This window comes from Episyrphus balteatus, chromosome 1 (genome assembly GCF_945859705.1).
Source record: "Episyrphus balteatus chromosome 1, idEpiBalt1.1, whole genome shotgun sequence".
Taxonomy (NCBI): Eukaryota; Metazoa; Arthropoda; class Insecta; order Diptera; family Syrphidae; genus Episyrphus; species Episyrphus balteatus.
This window is the reverse complement of record NC_079134.1, coordinates 26,610,426-26,629,946: the sequence shown is the minus strand read 5'-3', so window position 1 is coordinate 26,629,946 and position 19,521 is coordinate 26,610,426. Positions and strand designations below refer to the sequence as shown.

Below are 19,521 nucleotides of genomic sequence, written 5' to 3'. Positions count from 1 at the left end.
ACTTCGATTTTGGGAAAAAAATAAAATCTACTTCCCTACTTCTCTTTTTCAGGATCTACTTCTATTTCTTGATTGAAAAATATTTTTCAAATAATAAATTTAGAGAAAGGGATTTAACTTCAATTTTAAATCTGGTCGAGGCATTGAGAAATAAAGCTCAACTTAAATCTCAAATGATGAATGGAGGTCAATTATTCTTCGAATTAGAGATATAAATAAAGTTTATCAAAGTAATTTTGACTGATTTTGGAGAATTCCTGATCAAAAATTTGTAAGATTATGCTGAATTAACCGTTTTACCCCAAAGCACCGTTACAACCACTAGATTAGAAAGGTTTTTTGGAAAAGATTATAATAAAAAAAGTAAAGAAAAATAATTTTGTTGAAAAATAATTTTTTTAGAATAATTTTTTGTAAATAAATGGTTTGAAAGTTTAATTTTGAAATCTACTTCCGAAATTTGGGATCTACTTCACTTTTTTTTCAAATTTGCTTCGAAATTTTGAAACTCAAGTCCGAACCCTGGTGCCTACATTGTACGCATAGTTTGCTCAACAAACTTATCAGATTTTTCCAGTTTGGATTGTTTGGTAGATTTTTTTGTTTCACAAAAATAAAAAAAAAAAAAACCTGAAGTTGAAAATTTGATGAATGTTTGTTGACTTTGTGAGGTTGAGAGGTAGATATGAGGTAGCTTAAATGAAATGAAAAATTACTTTAGGTACCTAGGTAATTAGAGCAAAAGTGACGCAAAGGGTGGAAGTGGTGGTGTTTACTCACAAATATTTTGTGAACCAAGAAGAAAGATTCATAAGTGCGATGATATTATTTGGAAACATTGAATGAAAAAAAAAAAAAAACAAATTTCTGAATTTTTTTTACAAAAAATTCTGCTTTGTATTAATTTTTCAATGGTACAAAATAAATGAGTAGATTTCTTTTTAACGGGTGTGACATTAAATGAAAAACGTATTTATACAACATAATAAACATTATACCTGAAAAAAAATCAATAACTTAAAATTTCAAATATTAAAGTGTAAATAGACACAATAAATAACTTATTAGGGTCAGGCAATACAGTTTAATCTAAGGTTTTTAAAATAATGCTAGTTTTAAAACTTTTATAGTGTTAGATACTTTTTCCCATCTTTTACTCGAATTGAGAAATTCACGCTAATTTGTCAGCAAATTTGTTTACATATTCTTGTAGAAAATTGAACGCTCTACAAAAAAGACCTTATACACTTTTTTCAATTATCTAACCGTTTAGTAGATATTTGAGGTCCAAAAATCGAGAAAATCTTTAAAAATTCGTTTTTTGTTCTTAATTTTGTAATAAATTGAAAAATTATAATAATCAAACGCGCATGACATATTGTTGTAGGAAACAGATTGCTCCACAAAAAAGGTGTTGTTAACTTTTTTCATTAATCTAACCATTCTAAAGATATTCGAGGTCAAAGTTAAAAAAAATTATAAAAACAATTTTTACTTTTAAAAATTTTCCAATTCACTGAAACTTCATTATTTTCAAATTAACAAGATGTATTATTGTAGGGGCTTAAACGTTCTACAAAAAATTGCATGGCATCAAATTGATTGCTTTAACCGTTTAGAAGATATTCGTTTTGCGGATCAATTTGTTAATATTTTTATAAACATTGACAATAATGATCGATAAGACTCAAAAACAAAAAAGACACTGATGAAACCAAAGAATTGAAAGAACCCTACGTTAAAAGATTTCTGTCTATTTTGATAAAAAAAATTTGATATGAATATTGACAATCAAGGTATTTATGGTATTCTAAAAAAAGAAATAATCGTATATGCAACTCTATTTTTACATACGGAAATAATAAATACGGAATTGAAATTGAAAATACGGAAAATTTTCACTTTTTTCGTTGTTTTTTTTTTTTAACATTAGTGTTTTTAAAATAGCGCAACACAACACAACATGGTCTAACCTATATATTATCAGTGTGCCCGAGTTTGCCAAAGTAATTAAAAAAAAAAAATCACAAATTTTTAGTATAGGTAAAAAAAAATTGTTTCGGCAATCATTTTGGGAACAATCATTTTGGGAACATCTTTAATACATCCATGTTTTTTTTAAGGCGATTTGCCAATAATTAACAAAAAGGCGATCGATCAAATTTCGCTCTGGGTCATTTTAAAGTTAACTAGTGACAACATTAATTAAAAAAAAAAAAGTTTTAACAACGGAGCGTCAATGACCCCCTGTTTTGAACATTTCAGGACGAAGATTATCTGAAGGTGCTTGCTTTTGTGAAAACTGTGAAATATTTGGTTTTTTTCTGTTCTGACGTTCATGTCAATGTTATGATCTGTTATTTCACTTAACATATTAATCAAATGTTTATATATTTTTTCAAACGTATTGTATTTACTTATTTTTGTAACATCATTTCTGCAGGTGTTAAATTTTTCCAACACATAATGTTAGGGGGACATAAAGGTTTTTGAAAGATTCTGTTGGGGCATGCATATCACAAAAAAGGTTGGCAAACACTGATCTACAATATCCCTTTGCTTCATATTACATGAAGTTACTTTATAAACGAAAAATGTGGTTTAATTTTTTTTGCAGCGTGAATTATTAGGTTAATATTTTCAATATCAAGCCTTGAACTACGTAAAAAAAACGCATGTATGGTTAGTGCGTTGTGTACGTTAATTTAACGAACTGAATCAAAAAAAAATACGTAGGTAACTTTTATGTTAATAGGTACCTACTTACAAACACCTGCTTCAATCCTTGAAAAAAAAAAAACACAAATTTAAAATTTGTTCATTACTCAAATGACCTCGAAGATCTAAGTATAATTATTATTATCAATCAGTTTTGTTTTTATTGATTTTTTTTAAATTCCTCTTTCATTTTTGTGTATATTACTTCTTATTTTATTCAAAAGTTTGTTGCCTTCTGCGTGTGTAAACAAATTTAAATTTTACAGAAGTTCCCCCATTTTCATTGAATGAAACACATTTTTCCACTTGAAATAAATGTAGGTAGATATTTTTACGAATAAAAATAATTTTTAAAAATATTTACAATATCAAGGTCAATTAAATTTCACACCTCATAGAACAAACTAAAAATACATATTTTCTTGTGAGATATATTATAATCACCCACCCTCTTTAAAAAAAAAATAAAAGCAATTAAAAATTCCACGTCTTTATGAGTAAGTAGTACTAGTCTTTACTACGACGAGGTATTTATGATTTTGTTTAAAAATAGAAAAAAAAATGAAAAATGTTTAAACAAAATATTGTCTTCCGCACCCGACTAATGGCGATAAATAATCAAAACTGAACCACCCCACAATCTCATAAGTCTGTCCTCGTATTTTTATTTTTGCTTCCTCTTTTAGAGCGAAGAGGGTTGCAATTTGCAACTTGCAAAACAAAGGAGAATATACCTTTTTCTTTACACTTTGCTTTAAAGAGACGACCATCAGACTTTACCCAGAGACGACAGACACTCTTTGGTCCTGATATCATTGGCGCCTTATAAGAAACTTTGAATTGAAACAAAAACAAAAAAATATATAAATTAGCACAACATAACTGCAAACGGTACCTACTCCATGTTTATTTCTAGTCTCACCCCAAAAGCAAAAGGAGTTCAAGGCAGTAGACAACAGAGGAGGCATATACCGTAGGTATGCACTATCAGGCAGAGTGTGCATATAGTGTCTGTTCAAAGTACAACAAATAAAGCTCTCCTCATAGTCGTTGTTGTTGTTGTTGTGGTTGATAGTTTATAGTTTTTGCGGCATCGTTGACGGATTTGTTATAAAGCCAAAAATAAATCGCAGTTGAAATAAATTTTCTATTTTATTTTAACTTAAAAATAAAACGCGCAATAGATTTTAATTCAAGCTATATGATGATGCTGTTTGAATGCATCTTTGGTCGTGTGGTGTGACCATTTGTGTTTTTTTTTTTTTTTTCTACTAATGTAGAGAATTAGAGTTTATGCTCTATATAGGTTAAGCTTCAGCAAATGGCCTTAACTTTATGGTTCAAGTTCCGAAAAGTTTTCATAAATTTCCCCAAAGATAAATAAGAAAAAAACTTAAGATACATATGAGGCACTTTTCTAAAAACTTATTAATGTTATTGTTAGCGTTTTTAATTTTTTTTTTTTTTCCTATTTAAACATTTTCAGTCACACTTTTTAGTGAAAGATAAAATTTACAATTTTCGTTTATAATTATATTTTTAATGGTTATTTGATTAGAAAAATACAAATACATAGTTTTTTTTTTAAATCGTTATTTTTTTATTTTATTTTTACACATTTTAGAATTTAAAAATGAATTTCAATATAAGAAATAAATAAAAATAGCTGTAGTTTTTGTGCAATACTTCAAAGAAGGTTTTTCCCTTCTGCAAAATGTGGGAACTGCTACTCTTTTAGTACTGCATTCGGGGAAAAAAATACAAATTAACATGAACTAAGTTGAAAAGCATACAAACGGGAAATGCAAAAAAGGAATCCGCCAGATAGCATGGAAAAAAAATGTAAAAAAAATTGAAAAGGTGGTTTGAAAACTGAAAGAGTTAAATCACTTTTTTAAATCAATTTTTTTTTGCCTCAAGAGCGGGATCGCTCTTATTCCATTATTATTTTAAACGCCTCATATATTGCCTTCTAGAAAATTTGAACGTGCCACTTAAAATGGAAGGTCGGTATGTGGCCGGATCTTGTACGACAACAATAAATCAACACGTATCAAGGCCAAAATCTGTTTTTCTACAACTTTCTTCTGCTGATATATGTAAGAGTTTTCAGTTGTCCAAAAATTATCTCAATCTTATGTCGTTTTCGATTGGATCTGTTTTTCTACAACTTTCTTCTGCTGATATATGTAAGAGTTTTCAGTTGTCCAAAAATTATCTCAATCTTATGTCGTTTTCGATTGGACGTCCAGAAGCGTTCGGAAGCATTCAGAAGCCTTTTGAACCCGTTTTTTTTTGGCATGAAAATGACAGCTAGAACGCTTCTCAGAAGAGAAATTTTCTTCTCGATTTAAAATCAGAAGCACTAATACATGAACACTAAAATGTCAACAAAAAATACTCAATCATTCTTTTTTTTTTCATTCAAAAATTTAATTTTTTCTGAAATTAAAATTAATTAGAAAATTAAAATGGGTACTTTTATGCAATGGAATGATTTATTACCATTTTCTTCTTCATCGTTTTTTTTTTTTAGATTTTTAAAATTATTTATAGTTTTTTCGTTTGGAAGAAAATATTATTATTTGACATTTACATTATGTAATAACTACCGAGATTCACCTTAATTTGTGAGTCCGAAAATATCTGACTCAAAAGATCGACTTTTGGTACAAGCCATCGCATAGCTCTTAAACGCAGAAACATATTGTCTTAACTTTTAGAATGATTGCAGATAAACAAACTACGATTGAAATAGGGATACATTTCAATGAGTTTTTGGTATTCAGTGCATTTAAAGGAATATCCAGAAATAAGACTTTTGAGGTTTTCATACGAATCAAAAGCAGATCTACTCATTTAAACCCAATTCCGGAAAAATCATTTTAATCTTGACATTTACTCTAAGGAAAAGTCAAACCAATTCGAATAAAAAGGAAAATTCAATTCAGACAACTCAACTACACTTTCACGTATTGGCAAGCGAAATACATAAATTCTAATATTACCTATAACTCAAAATTTTATAACTCAAATTTAAGATCAATCCTAAGTTGTAAGTAGAGATAGTTGGGAAAAGTCCTTTCATGATGAGTTATGTTAAGTTGATCCATAGCAGTTAGACTCAGTTTTACTCGCGACAAGTTACTTCATCTAACTCAAACTGAATTTTTTCTACATTGTAGGCTACAAGGTAATCGAATTTGTATAACACTCCTCTCAAAATTCCGTTTTTTCCGAGGGAAGGTGTACCGAGTCCGTTGAATTTTACTTCGAGTTGAGATGAGTTCAGAGAAATAAATTTAGTTGTCAACGTAGATCCACTCATTACAACATGGGACAATTTATCCCAGTAAATTCATCTTCATTCACTTCGAGATAAGACACAACTTAAATTGACTCAAATTTTGATGAATCAATTTGACTTTCAATTTATACTCAGATATTGCCTTTTTAAGCTTTCTTGAGCAAAGTTTGATAGTAACCTGGAAGCCTAAATCACTCCTTTAGTTTAAAACTTCATGGTGTACCGCAAGGCAGCATCCGAAGGCCACTTGTTTTTTTACAATAGGTAAATTCTTTTAAGCCCATTAACCAAAAAGTTGTTTAATGTTAATCTTTCCAGAAGAACCTTTCTTTTCCGAAAGACATACATTTCTTAATCGTTGTTTTGAAAAACTGTCTGAACACACAGAGAAAAATAGACCACATAAAATAGAACAAAAACAATAAGATTTCTCTATGGTTTTCATCCAAGAAGGAAACCTTATTAAAACAATCGGGTTTTCCTTATTGTTTTAAAATCTACAAAAAATTAAAAAAAAACGATGACCAGGCTGGGAATCGAACTGGAGACTTCAAATCATTAGTCGCCCACCTTACCACCTGAACCAACCTGCCATGAATATATTGATCGCGATTTTTGTTTTAGTGCTAAGTTGCAAAAAAAAATCAACTTTTCAGTCAAATTTTAATAAGATTTTCTCTATAAAAATAATAAGAAATCTCCTTAAAAAAACCTTATTAATCGTTGATTTTAATAAGATTTCCTTATGAAATGTATGGACGGTAAAACAATATGGCAATCTGTTAGTTTTTAGCGGGTCATATTTTTCTCTGTGCATTATTTCAAAAACTGCGACAGATTTATTATTTTTTTAAATTAAAAAGAAAAACGGTCACCATAATTATGGGTGTTATTTTTAGAGCGCGCAAAATCTTTGTGTCTCACTTTGAATATTTGAACGAGACACTTTGTTGTTGCTGTAGATGTAGATATACTATATATTTTTATTTGTATAGAAAGGGTGCAGCGAGCGCCAAGTTCGTGATGCTGTTAATCGCTTTTGTGTGGTGTGGAATTCAATTGCGCAAAGCCTTGGCCTTTTCACATAATTAAATTTATAATCAGAAATTTATTCATACAAAAAAAAATATGAACACTATATAAATTTCGATTTTGTACATGTTCATAGTTTTGGGATTATTGATTTTATTTTTTGTTTTACACACACCAACAACTATGATAGTAACTATTCTAGTCGTGTCAGTTATAAAAAAAAAAAACAAACACGAAAAATTCCAAAAACGCACTCAAGCGATTTTCCTTTTAAATGACATTTACGTAAAAATACCAACCCCCCCCCCCCCCCCCCCACTCACTCTTCAAAAAAGTATTCCAAGGACAGAGATGTATCAATACACAAAGCGTCTAATTACGATAAACGCGCAACGCAATTGTGCAGTGTTCTGTGTACCCTGTCATGGGAGCAGGGCGGAATTTTGAATGGATTTGAAATGCATTCCATTGCATCACACGATGAGAATGCCGCCCCACAAAAGGTTTTTGTTTTTTGCGTTAATTTGCTTTTAGTGGGAACTGTTTATATGGGTGGTGGTTACTAAGTAGGAAATAACTGAATAGTGATTAGATGGAATTTGGAAAAAAAAACTCAAAAAAGTTAGTATTGATCGGAGATTTATGAGTTTGATTTTTTTTTGTCGTAGAAGAAAAAATAGAACAGTCAGAATATACAGCGTGAATATGCCAAAAACCTAAGAGTGTAGGTTGGGTCAAGATTAGAAAAAAAGTCGTATGGGAGGGGGGGAGGTTCTATTCCACTCCAATTTTCTAAAAACTTGACTTAATTTGAAAAAAAAAAAAATATTAAAAATTAACAATGACGCGCTATACCTTTTTGTAAAGCCAATAACCTTTTTTTTATTTTGTTGCTGTTTTAAGAAACAGTTTTTGATAAACTTACATATTTTCAAAGTCAAAATTTTGAAAAAAAAAGTTGCAAACAAAAATTTGGACACAATTTTTTCAAAATTTTATGTAATTAAGTAGATACTAATTAAATTTTCAAAATTCAGTGCTGTTATTAGTTTTAAGTCTAAAACAGAGAACCAAAAGCGAAAAAATTTTGTAGTTTAGAGAAAAAACTAAAACTACTTGTTTCTTAGAAAGCTATTTATTTTTTTCTTTTTATAAAAGATCAAGTTTCTTTATAACTTATTAAAATATAATTCAAAACGCGAATTTATAAAAAAAAAGAATAAAAAAAAATGTTTTATTATTATGTATTTACCTAAATATTTTTTTAATATTTTCTTTTGTATTTATTAAAATTAATTTTATTGAGACTCATACAGTTCCAGCGCGTAATTTTTTACGCATAATTAATTTGTATTTATTATTGTAATTTCTTTTTATTCTACTTTATTTTAATTTTAATAGTATTTTCTTGTTTTAGGTTTTTTGGTTTTGGTTTTGGTTTTATTTTGTTTTTTTTTTACTTCCTTTTAATTCTTTTTTTGTTCATTTTTTTTAATTGAAAAATAAATTATTTTTTATTATTTTTCATATTTTTTACATTTTTTTATTTTTTTACTAATTTTATGTTTGCATTCATTTTTTTCTATTTTTAACAATTTTCATAGTTTTTGTAAATTTTTTAATATTTTTTTTTTTATTTTTGTTTTTTATATTTTTATATCTTCCTTTTTTTATTAATTTTTTATTTTAAAATATATTTTTATTTTTTTATATTTTTATTTTTTTATATTTTTATATCTTCATATTTTTATTTATTTTTAAAATCTTTTTTCTTTTTTTTTTTTAATTTTTTGTTCATCGACGAAGTACTAAAACTAAACAAAAACCAGGTAAATATTAAAGTATAAAACAAGTATATTTGACACTTAGGCCTCACGGATTATCTTGAAGACGTGGCAGGTTTTACAAAAATGGACCCCAAAAGTAATGATGCAGGATTGTTTGGACTGATTTCAGGATTCTAAATATGTAAACTTCGTACCTGATCCCTTTTTTGAGTTATAAGCATTTTTGTATACACGGGAGGGCATTTTGACTTAGAATGGGGAACAAATTGTTAAAAAACATCGAAAAAAGACATTTTGATGTTGTATATGTTTTTCGAAAGCTATAATAATGTTCTTGATCTAAGTCTTTAATTTAAGTTGGTTGAGCAAATATTTTCTGAGAAATTTAATTTCAAAAACATAATTTTAGAAAAAAAAAAATTTATAAAGGGTACAATTTTTTTCGTAATTCAATGGTCTTATAAATTTCTAGTCGAAAACAAAAAACCACATGTTTATAAGTATTTTATTATTTGTTAAATTTGACCAATTTTTTAATGTAATTATTCCACTGTTGTTAGGCTGTTTTGGTCCACATAAAGGAAATGCGAATAAAAACAAATTTATCCCATTATTTTCCCAACGTTTCGTAAGTGCTTCCTTACTTCATCAGGGGTATTTATTCAATCTATTAGATGGTATAATGTTGTTTAAGTTTAATTTAGTATTTTAGTTTTTGAGATTGGAGGAAAAATGTATCGCATCTCCAGAATTTTTTTTTCCTCCTAGGCTATTGACTATGTCATTCAGAAAGGAACTAAGACGTTCACGGGTTTTTATTGCAGGAATCGTTCAATGGGTTATAAGAGAAGATAAAACCGCGGAGTGCTATTAAATGAGAGGGTGGAAATTGAAGATAAGAGTGCAAAAGCCCCTTTTTTGGTTTTTTCAATATATCTCGTAAGCCGAGCAAAATTTTGATACATTGCATTTAAAACTTTTCGTAGAGAATTAAATTCCCTATTAGAATAATGTTTTTTAAAATTTAAAAAAAAATTCCATACCAAAACAGCCGAAACAATGATGAAAAAATATCAAAAAATTCGTTTTTTTTTTAGTTTTTTTTTTGCTTTTTTAGTTGCATATTTTTTTGGGTTGAGATGGACATAAACATTGCTCTAAAGTATAAAAATTAAATTTCCTTCAAAATGCTTTGCTCACTAAACTTTTTCATTGAAAATTAACCGAAGTATGGCCATTTGAATCTATCTTTTTTTCGCATTTTTAGTTTTACTCAAGTAAAACAGAAACATTTGAAAGGAAAGTACGATAACTTAAGAACAAAGAATTATTAATGAGATTTTGTACAGGGGTTAAATACAATCATTGTTGACTATGAGAGGGGGGTCTATCTCCCCCCGTTTTGGCGGGAGGGGCAATTTTCTAAAAAAAAATCCTACATCATTAGGGGTGTTTTTTTGGCAAAGCTATCCGCAGTAGGATTTCCCAAATATCAACATTGACCAAAAATTCATATGCACGCACCAAGAGAAAGGAAAATATAAATTTAAACACTTCATCAAATTTCTATCCGCAGCTTTGTTTAGCTTCTATTCCTATCGGCAGCTGCGTGTTGTTTTTGTAATGCATGTAAACGCCAACTGCGGATACGGATAGCAATGCCAAAAAAACACAGCTATTACTTTTGGGGCCCATTTTTGTAAAACCTGCCGCGTCTTCAAGATCACCGTGGCCTATTTCACACAAATAGTGTGACTATTTTAATAGTCAATCGAAAAAACATTTTTAAATATTTAAAATATTTTTTCCTCTTAGTGTACACTGTACACTGTACACTAGGGTGTCCGTTATTTCCCAAAGTGATGTTTTCGGAGGAGACACCCCCTAGATCGAAAGTTTAGGGCCTAAATAAGGGAAATTTAGCAAAAAAAAATTTTTTTGAGGTCATTAACCCGTGCCTCTAGGGTCATACTTTCCCCATACAAATTTGTATGGGAAATTTTTAACTCATACATAAAATTTTTTTCTCTCGAGTTAAATCATATTTTTTTTAAATGTTTGATAATTCTGGTTGGAAAACAGTTACTTTAAAAGATCTCATTCAAAATTTCCCGTTAAAAATTTTTTTTATATTTTATTTCGGTTTTTGAAACTATTAGCTGTTTTCGTAGTTTTTGCTTTTACGTTTTATTTTATTACTCTTAAAGTACACCTGCTATCACACAATTTTTGATGCAGTTTTATTGGTTTTTAATTCTTCTTTAATATTGCATTCAAAAATCTGTGTATAAATCAAAAATTTTAATTTTTTTAAATTTTTACTTGAAATTTTTGCCGTTTTTATAGGTTTAAATTTATTTTTCTCGAAAATATAAAAAAAAATTTTAACGGGAATTTTTGCTAAATCCCCCTTATTTAGGCCCTAAGCTTTCGATCTAGGGGGTGTCTCTATCGAAAACATCACTTTGGGAAATAACGGACACCCTACTGTACACTATAAATTCCTAGCATTCATTCAACGTTATTATTTTCATCATTTGCAAAGTGACACAGCTCAAAACTACACTTTTTTTTTAATATTCATGCTTTTCAAACATTTTTAGCATAGAGATATTTATATGGACCTTGTTCCTAGTTTGAATTTCCATAAAAAAAATTAAATATGTAATTTAAAACTTTATTTACACAGTACATTTCTGATCTGGTCGAAAATTAATAAATAATAATTCAATCTACCACAAAAAATGTTTTAAAATCCCCATCAAATACTGATGAACTCTAACCTAGAGTAATTTTAAAATACCCATAATATTCTTCTTTGCATTTTTGTTTTGTGAGTTAATAAATCCTATAATATAAGTTTGAACTTTTAATTAAAAATTTATATTCCCATTTGTAATGTTTGCTTTTTACCCACATCACATAAACAACATCGAAATAGATATAGAAATGAACACATTCAAACATAGATAGCTGTTTGGTTTTACTATATCAGAAGATTAAATTCAAATTTGTTGTTTTACTTATAATTTTCAACCAAAAATAAGAGTAATCCTCTTATGCGGAAACCCTGCGGAGTAAAATTCATATAGTCACAAAATGTTGGTTTAAGGATTTATGATTATAATGGTTATGTGTACAGTGGGTTAGATAAATTCATATTGAAAATTGATAAATATTGTGTATTTAAATTTTTAATAATTTTGTATTTAAAATTGGGCCTTCAGGGTTAAATTTAATGAAAACAAAACATTACCTTCGTCACAAAGAATCTTTTAAGTAGAGGAGATTAGTCTTTTCACCTTCGATACAATAAATATAGAAAACGTATTAAATTGTATAAAAAAATATTTGCTTTTAGCTTTTATGAATTCTTGAGATAATGAGAGTTAAATTCAGCACTGAAAAATGGCACTTGGAGTAGAAAAATCGTTCTTAATAACACTTCAATGATAAAGTGTTTGAAGAGAGTGTTGAGCTTAAATAATAAATAATTCTGAGAACAATTTATTAAAAATTTGTCACCCTTATCCTATTAATTTACCAAACTCACTGCACAACTTTATTGCAACTCATATGTGTAATAACCGAAACCACCATATCGCATTTCAATTGCTCTTTTCCGAATAAACTTTTTGATATATGATTGTAATATGTCCCCAAAAACTCATTTCTCACAAACATACACTCCAACAGTAAATAAATATTGCATTTTCATTTGCATCATCAAAAATACTATGCAAATTTGGTTTTATGTATATGTAATACCCATCAGATGGTGAGAACTTTATTAGGCAATGAATAATAATACATTTATGAAAACCAGTCAAGAATTTTTTTTTGTTCAGTTATTTCTGTTAACTAAATAAAATATAAAAAATAATTTTGGGAACTTAAAGTTATCATTACACCTTTAGGTAAAAATTTAATAATATTGAAAATGTATTGTTTAAGTATTTAATTTTTCAAAAATAAAAAAAATTATTCATGTCATTGAAAAGTATTCAATTAATTAAAGCACAAAAATAAAACATGAGTTTTCAAATCAAAAATTTAATTTATATCACAAAAAGTTTTTTTTTTGTATTTTACTTATATAAAAAAAAATTACACGAAATCATCGGATTAAATAAGTATACAAAAAAATCTTTCTATGGGAGGAACAAGAAATAATTTGGTCTCAACATATCATTGAAAATTGGTTTAAGCTTTCTGTTGAAAAGTTTTTAAGTAAAAAATCAAAGAATATGAGGATCACTGTGGCGTATGCGTGACATTTTTTTTTTAAGAAAAACTTAAAAAGTTACTATAAAGTTATGTAGGTGGCCAAATGTTCTTCATAATAGATTTTGTATGGTTTTTATTTATTTAAAAATAATGTTCATAAAAAGTCGTTCCAAATTTTACAAATATGAAAGTTATTCCTATTTTCATGATATCTGTTGAATAAATTTACAAATAACCATAGAAGTCGCAGAGCTTCTGTATTTCCTAATAAATAGGCCGGAAGTTCGATATTTATACTGCACTTTTGGCTTTAAAAAAAAACAAATGCCATACAAAGTTGCAGTACTTTTGCTGAAATAATTTCGATCTCATTAAATTGTTTTAACCTTAAACTTTAAGCTGAGAGCAAAAATATAAAAAACGATTCCATTGCATTTACTCTATAGACCAGTGTCAGTAATTTTTGAAAATAAAAAAATTATTAGCAGCATAAGGGTGGTGGGAAAATTAAGGATAAATGGTATATGAAAGGGGAAAAATAAATTGCCCACAAAAAAATTGGCGGAAAGGGGGTGGGTGGGCGAAAAAGTGGGGTGGGTGTCAAAAATCATGGTTTTTTACGATTTCTGTCAAAACTAGACGTCCCATCGAAAAAAGTCAAATGCAAAAGTTGTAGGTAGTATAAATGTCTACAACTTTTTCTCAAACAATTTTTTTCTATAACCTCAAAAATATTGAAAAAAATGCAAAAATACGATTTTTTTATTTTTTATTTTTATATTTTACAAAAATGTTTTAAATTTGACAAAACTTGGTTAAAAACTACTTTGTTATGTTTTCTATCTATAAAAAATGTTTTTTGAGCAAAAAGTGAATTTTTGGATTTTTGACGAATTTAATTTGAAAAAATAGCCTATTTTTCAATCAAAAAAGTTACCGAAAAAATTTTTGATTTTTAAATAGTTTGGAATGAAATTATTTAGATTAAAACCTTTTATTTAAGATTGTGTGGAAAAACTATACTTCTGTTTTAGAAAATATTGAGAAAAATTGAAAAAGACAAAAAAACGATTTTTAAGATTGATTTTTCCGTAAATGACAGTAATATTGGCGAGAAATAATTTTCCATAGAAACTAAATTATACTTTTCTAATGGCTTTTGACCTTCTTAATTTGAATCTAGTATTAGAATAGCTCTAACGTGAAAAGTTTTTGAGATATTGAATTTTTAACGTCCAAAACACTATTTTTGTGATGTTTCTGAATGATAATATCTCAAAAACGTGATGTGATAGAATTTTTCTGACTTTGGATTCGAGCTCAGCGCACAAAAAACCATTAGAAAAATATACTTTGATTTCTATAAAAAAAACTTTTTGACTAGTGAATTCGAACAGAGCAGACAAAATCGAATGCCTTGTTCGAATTCACTAGCCAAAAAGTTTTTTTATAGAAATCAAAGTTAATTTTTCTAATGTTTTTTTGTGCGCTGAGCTCGAATCCGAAGTCAGAAAAATTCTATCACATCACGTTTTTGAGATATTATCATTCAGAAACATCACAAAAATAGTGTTTTGGACGTTAAAAATTCAATATCTCAAAAACTTTTCACGTTAGAGCTATTCTAATACTAGATTCAAATTAAGAAGGTCAAAAGCCATTAGAAAAGTATAATTTAGTTTCTATGGAAAATTATTTCTCGCCAATATTACTGTCATTTACGGAAAAATCAATCTTAAAAATCGTTTTTTTGTCTTTTTCAATTTTTCTCAATATTTTCTAAAACAGAAGTATAGTTTTTCCACACAATCTTAAATAAAAGGTTTTAATCTAAATAATTTCATTCCAAACTATTTAAAAATCAAAAATTTTTTCGGTAACTTTTTTGATTGAAAAATAGGCTATTTTTTCAAATTAAATTCGTCAAAAATCCAAAAATTCACTTTTTGCTCAAAAAACATTTTTTATAGATAGAAAACATAACAAAGTAGTTTTTAATCAAGTTTCGTCAAATTTAAAACATTTTTGTAAAAGATAAAAATAAAAAATAAAAAAATCGTATTTTTGCATTTTTTTCAATATTTTTGAGGTTATAGAAAAAAATTGTTTGAGAAAAAGTTGTAGACATTTATACTACCTACAACTTTTGCATTTGACTTTTTTCGATGGGACGTCTAGTTTTGACAGAAATCGTAAAAAACCATGATTTTTGACACCCACCACACTTTTTCGCCCACCCACCCCCTTTCCGCCAATTTTTTTGTGGGCAATTTATTTTTCCCCTTTCATATACCATTTATCCTAAATTTTCCCACCACCCTTATGCTGCTAATAATTTGTTCAACTTTTGCCTTCTGAAAACCGGATTGGCACTGGTCTACTAATCGTCGTTATTATAAAAATTCGAAAATATACTATTAAGAAGGATGAATTAAAAGGCAATATGTTGAGCAACCTGTTTTCTAATAGAATATGTCTTGCCCGTTTGATTATTATAGTTTTTCAATTCGTTACAAAATTAAGAACAAAAAACGAATTTTTAAAGATTTTCTCAAAGCAGTCGATTAAATAAAATAAAGTATAAAATAAAAAAAATCGATTTCTGTTAAAAGTGAATTCGTACATATTTCGGTTAATTCCGAAAAACATCGAGCATTTATGAAATGAGCTTTATCATGTTAGAGCTTCAGATTTTTTCAAAATCGCTTCATATAACGGGCGCTTTGGAACTAACTTGTTTGAAGACAATTTAAATAATTATTATTACCTCGTTTATAAACTAAATTTATATTCTCACAGGTGTACCTAATTCATATTTGTGTTTTATCATCTACAAAGCCTTTAATTTGTGAGATCGTTTTCCATTAATATTTAAATAATTTTGAATGAAAAGCCGACCAATTAAAAGTAACTTATTAAATTTTAATTATTTTATTTATCTTTTAAAACAAACTCTCTTACAGTCTTACAAAACTAAATTAACATCATGATACATTTGCACACAACACACCCTACAATATAAAAGTTATTTTATTTAACCCGAATGCAGCCAGCCATCAATATACAGTAGTCCCTCGATAATGTGAATTACCGATAATGCGAATTTCTCTAAAATGTGAATCGCCAAAAATTTTCATTGTCATCTCTATAATGTGAATTTTGAAAATTTTTAGACTCTGTCATGTGAATTTCTTTTTCTTGTTCGTGCACGCAATTTTTTTATAATGCTGGATAATGGACAACTGTTATTGGTCTAGATAAATCTTAAGAAATATTGAATGCGATGACTTTTTTTTTGAAGTTATGAAATGGAGTGTACTCGTAATTAATTTTATTTTTTGATTTTTTATTTATCTTTGAAATTTTTTTTAATAAATTCTTAAACTGAGCTTCAAAAAAATATTTTGTGCTACATTCATTGCTTATAAATATTGTTTTAATCAGTTTAGTTAGAATTGGAAAAAGTTCCAGTAATGTGAATCCCTCTAAAATCCGAAAACGCCTTGTTTTAATTAGTTCACATTATCGAGGGACTACTGTATAATTATTCTCGTATACAAACATTACCTACTTTTTTTTTAAATAATAACTCAACACTCCTTAGAACTCGATTAAGCTAGAAGTTACTTATTTCATCAGTTGGAAATTCCAGATGAGAAATTATATTAGAGTTCTCATAAAATAAGCGACCTTTTTTTTTTTTGTTTTTGTTTTATTTTCTTGTCTTAATGTCAAGCCCTGTGTCGATGATGCTTGTCAGATTGTCATCATTAAGTCTAATCGTCTTAACTATTATCATCTGACTTTGTAATTCTTTGTTTTCTTTTTTTTTTGTTTTGTTTTACATTGATTTAAATAATGTTGATGTAGATATATGTAAAACTATCGATATAGGTAGACGAATAATGCATGTAGATAGATTGTAAGGTACCTAACTGTTCACACAGATTAATCGATTGTGGGATTTTTCCTTTCATCGCACATCAGAACTCAGCGTGATAAAATAATCGATTTTTAATAAGAACTTTTTTTTTCCAGAGGAACTTATTAACGGTTTATGGGTTCTTTGTCTGACAAAAAAATATTAAAAGAAACAAACTGTAATTTTTCTTTTTTTTCAGTAAAAGGAAAAACAGAATAAAAAAATAAACTTAATATTTTTCTGATAAATCAACAATAAATATATTTTACACTTTGATTTAATTATTACTTTGTTCTTTACAATTTTTAAATGTTAAACATTTATCATCATAAATCTTTTTTTAATTAATATATCGTGTCAGAAAAAATTACTTTTTTATTGGCATTTTTTTGTATATAAAAATGTATTTATATACTATATTGTAGATAGTAATAATTAAATGGATGACATATTGACTACCTATAATAATAATTTCCTTCACACAGTATAATTTTCACTCAAATGTTAAAGTGAATGACATAATTAACTCAAATGAGTGGAAATTCATGGAAAAACCTAACCAACCGGTTCCGTTGTGTTGTGTATATTGTGTCATTCAAAATAATTATTATTATGTTCCAGGTTGTCTATATTAGGTATTAATTTTTTTTTTTTTTACTTTGTACAATTTAGCTAATTATCACGGAGTTTATAAATATTCCCATATTTATACATTCTTGCAAATCAGTAGAGCAATCATTTTTAACAACTGAATTTGTTTTTTTTCTTTTTCAAGAAACTCTGATGCATTAAATTTTAAAGCAGAAAAATGAGAAAAATTGAAACTTACCTGAAAAGAATGAGAAAAGAAAATTATTAGGTTTTTGTGTTGTAAAAATGTTAATTTAGTAAAGAAATAAAAGATATTTGTGATTATAAACTAAAAACCATATTTAAAAAAAGAAGTTAAATTCATTTTGTTATTGTTTTATTTGGTGTTTTGTCTAAAGTGCGCACTCTTGTACCACCTTACCCTACATTATTTTAAGGTTATAGGTAATTTGATAAAGTATTTGCAAGACCATTGTACCTTAGAAACAAAGTTCTAAAGTTTTTTTTTTTTCGTTTTTGACAACAGCTAAATTTATCAAAAAAAATGTCATCAACTTTTTTTTTTTGAAAATTAGGTTATTTCTTAAAAAAAAAATGTAAATCGAAAAATTAATATTTTGATTAAACCAACATACTAGCTTATTCTCGACTTAGGTACTCTTGACTTATTTATTTAAACCCAACCATTCTTAACAACAACAAAATTAACAAATTCACAAAATTTTATTCAAACCTAAACCATTTTGAAAAGATAAAAAAAAATAGTTTTTGACAATTATGTATCCTCTTTAACATACAATTCTTTCGATAAGAATGGTACTTTTGCCAAAAATCGATAACAAAAACCGTTTTTCACTCCCATCTTTTTTTTCCCTTCTAACGCCCACTTCCATTCATCTTTTGCAATCTAACACCGTTAATTCTAAACTTCCTCATCACTCGTTTTCTGGTAATTATTATTTCATTATTTGGCCCCATAAAACGGCTTTGGTAATAGTCTATCCGATTGACTAAGGCGACTGAGCGCTGAGCTTAGTTACGTGCAAATTTGACTAGTAAGCATTTAAACGTTAATGCAAAGTTGCTGGAAACACAAAAATGCCTGGGGATGAAAACAACTGTTCGTCCTAAGGATTTAAAAAAAAAATTAACTTTAAAAAGTTAAGTCGAACTGAACATACCTACTTAGCTTTGCTTACAGTTTAAAAAAATGGCTAATTTTGACTTAAATGTACATACCTTTATTTGACTTCTATGTGTTTTAATTAAAAAATAAACTTCAAGACAAAATTTTCTATGAAAACAAGAATACATTTCACTTCAATTATTTTTAAACATTTTCATATAAGAAATTACCTAACAAATTGACATTCTACCCACGCACACCTTTACCCTACATAAACAACACAGAATAAAGACAAAAAAAAAAATGTCTTCACCTGTTCATAAAGAAAGTATCTAACTAAGCTTCAATAATGAGACACGAACAAGTATTGGAAGGGGGTCCCAGCCACCCCCTCCTTGTATGTTACTATACACAGTTTAATTAGAAATCAGTGAATTTGTGCGCACGAAATTTGTTAATTAAGAACTATATTGACAACCAGCTGGCATTTGTGTCCTTTATTAATGAACTCTCTTTCTCTTCAACTTCCCTTTCTCTATCCTATCACACACACACATTTCTATGGTACATTAATACCTTATTTAATTTCTTGTATGTATACAGTTACACTTGTGAATTCTCCATTTTTTATAGCATAATTTTCACAAAAGAATACTACACAAACACCTACCTACAACAAATTCCAGGTGACAATATCCTTTCAATAAAAAAAAAATTAAGTAAAAACAAAAAAAAATACTGAGTCGGAAAAATATAAAGGAAACAACAGTTCGTGCTCACATAATCCTTGTGTTATTGTTTTTATATTTTT

The 19,521-nt window shown here is 27.7% G+C and overlaps 1 protein-coding gene across 3 annotated transcripts in view; it reads right to left on the bottom strand.

Annotated features, from left to right (window-relative positions):
- LOC129907574 (putative uncharacterized protein DDB_G0286901) overlaps window positions 1-19,521 on the bottom strand; it is a 183,002-nt gene that overhangs the window by 106,857 nt on the left and 56,624 nt on the right. The window lies entirely within an intron of this gene.